The sequence below is a fragment of the Zingiber officinale genome, chromosome 3A, assembly GCF_018446385.1.
Source record: "Zingiber officinale cultivar Zhangliang chromosome 3A, Zo_v1.1, whole genome shotgun sequence".
Classification (NCBI taxonomy): Eukaryota; Viridiplantae; Streptophyta; class Magnoliopsida; order Zingiberales; family Zingiberaceae; genus Zingiber; species Zingiber officinale.
The window spans coordinates 19473148-19479147 of NC_055990.1; positions in this window are offsets into that span (position 1 = coordinate 19473148).

The window sequence follows — 6000 nt, forward strand, 5'->3', positions numbered from 1 at the left end:
CCAAGTAAACCTAGAATAATCATCTATTATTACTAAGCAATATAAGTTTCCATTTATTGATTTGACTCCATGGGAGTCAAAAAGAATTAGGAGATATCTTTAGATATCAATTGTAGGATCGAAAAGAATTTAGATATCTCCACAATAGCATGATATTGCCCACTTTGGGCCTAGACCCTCATGGCTTTACTCTTGGGCTCTCCCCAAAAGGCTTCATGCCAATGGAGATATCTTTTCTCTTATAAACCCATGATATTTCCCATGTGTTTCCAATATGGGACTATGCTTGCAACCTTGCAACCCCAACAATCCCCCCCTCAAACAAAGGACCATAGGCTTCCCATGTCCGATCCTTGACCCACCAGGTCTTCCTGCCCCTCGGTCCACCCGACCTACTAGGACTTCCTTGCCTAGTCGCAACTAGGACTTCCTGCCTGGTGTCTGGTCCTCTTGATCTGAACATAGGAGCCCCCACTTTCTTTGTTCGAGGTCAATATTGTACCCACATGGCTCAATCAGACTATAGCTCTTGTGCACAGTCGGCGGTTAAACCTTCTGGCAGTCCGGGCTCTGATACTAATTGTAGGATCGAAAAGAATTTAGATATCTCCACAATAGCATGATATTGTCCACTTTGGGCCTAGACCCTCATGACTTTGCTCTTGGGCTCTCCCCAAAAGGCCTCATGCCAATGGAGATATCTTTTCTCTTATAAACCCATGATCTTTCCCATGTGTTTCCAATATGGGACTATGTTTATAATCTTGCAACCCCAACAGATATCGAGCAAGCGACCAAGCGAATGCTGAGTGAACGACTATTGTGGTGACATAGTACTCAATTCGCTACTCCCAAAGGTCTATAAAGTCGAGGAGAGAATAATATAAGCCCTAATAGTCAAAAGGGAGCAAATCCCGAGTCGGTGAGAGCAAAGCCTGTGGCAATATGAGAGAATAAAGCTGGTAGTAATACGAGGGAGTAGAGCTCGTAGTAATATGAGAGAGCGGAGCCTTGATGTCAGTGGGAGCCAAGCTCTGATGTCAGTGGGAGCTAAGCCCTGATATTAGTCGGAGCTAAGCCCTGATGTCTTTGGCGGCGTTGAGACACGAACTCTAATTCTGGGTTAGGGGCTATAGCTTACCATATGCTTAAGCGAGAGGTCGTAATCTCCATAAGCGAATCTCTAGAGCTAGGTTAGGGGCTTTGAGTCTACCATAAGTCCGAGCTAGTGGTTGTAATGTCAATGTCGAGTGAGTGGCTATAGCGATGCCAAGCGGGCGACTGTGCCAAGCAGACAACTGAGTGGATTTCGAGAGGGTGGTCAAGCGGATAGCTAGCAGACGACTAAGCAGATACTGAGTAGGCGACCGAGCATATGCTGAGTGAGCGACTATGTGGAAACTGAATGACGTGTCTTTGGGCTTGTGAGAACCACGCTTATAACTCGGTCGAGAGATGCAAGAGTTTGGATTTACCGACCAAGAGGTTGTTGGGCACGTGAGAACCACGCTTATAACTTGGTTGAGAGATGTGAGAGTCTGGATTTCCGACTAAGAGGTATTTGGGTATGTGGGAACTATGTTTATAACTTGGTCGAGAGACGTGAGAGTCTTTAGGCACATTAGAACTACGCTTATAACTCGATCGAAAGACGTGAGAGTCATTGGACATATGTGAACCACACTTATAACTTAGTCGAGACACGCGAGAGTCTTTGGGCACGTGGGAACCACTGTTATAACTAGATCAATATCGATATCGTCACTATCACTATCATCAATAAAAAAACCTTCAATCTTGTAATACAAATATGGAAAGTTGTTCGGAAATATCGTAATGAAAGGAACATGGGAGTTTGTCGCTAGGTATTTGACCAAATAGAATCGTTCAGTTCATATAGAACCTATTACTAAATACCCCTAAAAGGGGACAGGGCTAAACAGAGCGACAAGGGTTTTTTTGTGAGATGGGAAATGAAAACTATTAGCCTCATACAGGGTTTGTGAATAAGTGATTGTATGATAGTGAGCAAGGAATATCCATCTTTATGCTAAACAAGATATATTTCTTAGATTCATGGATCAAATTCAATTCAGTGAGATCGTTCACTCACATTATTTTCTATCAAGAACGTTTTATGAAACTTTTTGACCCTCAAATTTGGAGTATTCTACTTTCACGTGATATGCAGGATTCAACAAGCAATTGATATTTCATAATCAAAGGTGCATTGCTTGTAGTAGCAGTCCTTATATCTTGTATTAACAATTGAAAGATGGTCAAAAGAAAAAATCTCTATTTGATGAGGCTTCTTTCTATACCTATGAATTCCATTGGACTTGGAAATGAGACATTGGAAGAATCTTTTTGGTCTTCCAATATCAATAGATTGATTGTTTCACTCCTATATCTTTCAAAAGGAAAAAAAAGCTTTCTAAGAGTTGTTTCATGGATCCGCAAGAAAATACTTGGGTTTTTCTAATAAATCAAAAGTGTATGATACTTGAATCTATCCGGAGTTCACGGTGGCAGAGGTGGGGGAAGCAGATCAAAAAAAGGGATTCTAGTTATAAGATATCTAATGAAACCATAGCAATTAAGATCTCATTCAAAGAGAAAGATAGCAAATATCTGAAGTTTCTTTTATATCCTATACGAATGATCCAATCCGCAAGCACTATGATTGGGAATTGTTTGATTGCCTTTTTTCGAAGAAGAAACGAAGTATAATCAACTTGAATTTTGGATAGCTATTCGAAATCTTAGGGACATACTTGATTTCTTATCTCATATTTGCTTTTTGTGAAAAAAAGACCAATTAAAGGGGAGGGTTTCTTCAAATAATATTGAGCTGAGGCAACTATTTAATCAAATGATATTGAACATGTTTCTCATCTCTTCTCGAGAAACAAGTGGGGTATTTCTTTACAAAATTATGCTCAATTTCATATGTGGCAATTCCACCAAGATCTCTTTATTAGTTGGGGAAGAATGAGCACAAATCAAATTTTTTTCAAGAATGTATTGAGAGAGAATTTGATTTGGTTAGACAATGTGTGATTGGATTGACTTTTTTTAGAGACACAAGAGTCTGAATTTGCTAATCGGGAGGTCATTGGGCACGCGGAACTATGATTATAACTCAGTTGATAGATGTGAGAGTCTTTGGGCACACACAATGTAAGAGAGGCGGGCCTGCATTTTTACCAGCAAAAGGAGTACATATAGTACCTTCGGGATCATGGTGATGGCAGAGAATTTTCTGGCATCATCCATCTTCATGTTTAAGATCAGACATACATTTCCACATAGGACATCAAATTTGATCCCATTGGAAATCGGTAGGATTTAGAATGTCGATGATTTGCTGTAATGTGGATTAAGTCATCATGACTAGGAGGAAGAAGAGAGTGAGCTATCTTTTAGGTTGACTAAATCATTGGACCTTCAAGAAAAAGTCAAGAACAGGGAGTCGAGAATCCCAAAAGTCCCTGATCAACAATGCTTGCAAGGCTACTAAAAGACAAGAAAAGGGAAACAAAATGTTAGACAAACGACCGGTGGTGCCCCAACCTTCCACTCCAATGCTCAAGTCAGATTTCCGACGATGGAAATGAAGAAAATAAATAGTGCAGTAAAGTATCATCCCAAGACTGCATGGAGCTCGGCCCGTCTCCTATCGGTCGGGCTCTGATTGTCCGACCGACCATTGTAATTGTCCCCCGTTCAACCCTTTGACATCTGGCTGTTGATCGTCTTGACTTTGACCTCCACCCTGACAATTGACCTAGTGCTAGATAGGCTTCCCTCCATCACCGCATCACAAGCCTCCCCTCAAGTCTAGTCGAAGAAGACTGCAAGCCCGACTGACTGGACCAGTAGTCTTTGATGACTTCCATGCTTTTGCCATTCGACCTCACATAGCCCGACCGGGTATAAAAACACCACTTGGCCTAAATCCTTCAAAGCGACTGTATTTTGGTCGTCTGGCTGTGTGATAATCGCTTACTCACGCCACTCGAGCAATGAGTGGCAACACTTGGCGAAAAAATTCCCTTTCCTGCGCTCCTCGACCGAGCGCTCCGACGTCATCCATATTTCTTGAAGATCGTGCAAATCCCTGATCATTATGACCAAGCATGCGACCATATTTTTTATTTAAGCCTCATTAATGTCATTTGGTGGTAAAGCGTCACGTGTCCTTTCTGTCATCACATGTTTGACGTGATAGGCGGATATCCGTTGGTGACGTGACAGATGCCTTTTCGAATTCAACAGTTGGATCTTCTCCTAGTTTTTCGCAACCCTGAATCGGACGACTCAGGTTGATCAACCGTGAGATTTATAAGCCTTGCGTGTGTCACCTTCTTCCTCACTTCGCGCACCTTCATCTTCGAGCTCTCCAGCAACGTTTCATTTCTTCTTTCTTCGACGATCTTCTAGTAAGCTTCCTCCCCTTTCAATCGGATCTTTTCATTGCAACTCTTCAATCTCTTCATTTTTTGATGACAAGCTCCTCCCTACCCCCCCCCCCCCCTCTCGTCACCGTCCCTAGGCTCTGGTACACGTCCATCGAATCCAGGTTCGACGACGGCGATGCTAAGAGTTTGAGAGCCGCTTATGAAATTCCGTCTGACTATCAAATTGGTCTTCCTTCGGCTTTCGACTGCCCGAATAAACCACCATTGATTTTTTTTTAATGCTTTTTTAGGGATCAATTTACCGTCGGTTTGTGATTCCCGATCCACCCTTTCTTTTCTATCATTTGTAAATATTTTGGCATTTTTTTCAAACAATTAGTGTCGAACTCCTTTCGACTGCTATGTATCAGCTCCTGTGCGGGGTCGTCGTTCTGTTCTGCTTGCACGACATTCCTCTTACTCCTCGACTCTTCCACTATTTCTATTATCCCAAATTGTCCGAGCCGAGGACTTTTCTCTTCCAAGCCAAAGTGGGCCTAGTTTTCTTTGATAAGATGTCATCCTCCAATAAGCATTTGAGGGACTACTTCTTCTTTATTCGTTTTCCCGAGCGGCCGGACTTTCCGACCAGCTGACAATTAGAAGTGTCGAACCCTCCGGAGCTCAAGAAATACAAGAGCCGATCGGACTACCTCCACGTAGCTTTAAGCTTGGCCGGTCAGAAGTACCATATCCACAAGTTGCTGCTGGAGGGCGTCCTCTACATGTTCAGCCTGAGCCCGATTCACACAAGTCTTCCATCTAGCTTAGGTATACTTTTTCTTTCTCCCAACATTTGAATCTAACTGATTTTCTTCCTTTTGTGTAGCTCGAATCATGTTGCAAGTGCATCTGACCGGCAAATGTAAACTTGCAAACGCAGACATCAACACCGCGACCGTAGCCGAGCTGGAGAGCCGTAGTTTACAATCGGTCGACTCCAACAAGGATCCACTTGGCGATGAAGGAACACAGGTGCTGGGGAGCAGAGTCGACAAAAGCCAGACAACCGCAAGCGACACAGCGGCTGCAACAATGGATCTTTCGCCCGTTCGGCCATCAATGGCCCCTATATCGGTCGCCTCAGAGTTGGCCACCTCCGACGATCCCCTTCAACAACGCAAGAGACGTCGAGCAGAGGAGTCTTCCTGATCTGCAACGTCAGGCTTGTAGATCCTAACAACGGCCGTCTCTTGACCCCTCATCTGAGCGGGGTGAGACTTCTCTTCCACCTCTCGAGCAGGGAATCGGGGAACTCCCTGCGTCCCTATCCTCTGACCGGACACTTTCATTGTCTGGGCTACCTCAGGGGATGATCTGCGCGCCGCCGATCGCCTTCATGCCCTCGCCTTTGCCGGTGGCTCAAGTGTCCCACATCCGGCCAGTCTCCTCACAGCCCACGGGCAGGGTAACTTCTGAACCTTTTGGTCCGAGCGACCATAGATCAATAATAGAAATCATTCACTTGCCGACTGACGAGTACCACAATACGGATGACCCAACGCCCCTCACCCCCGAGCATCAAATAAGAATCCAAGGG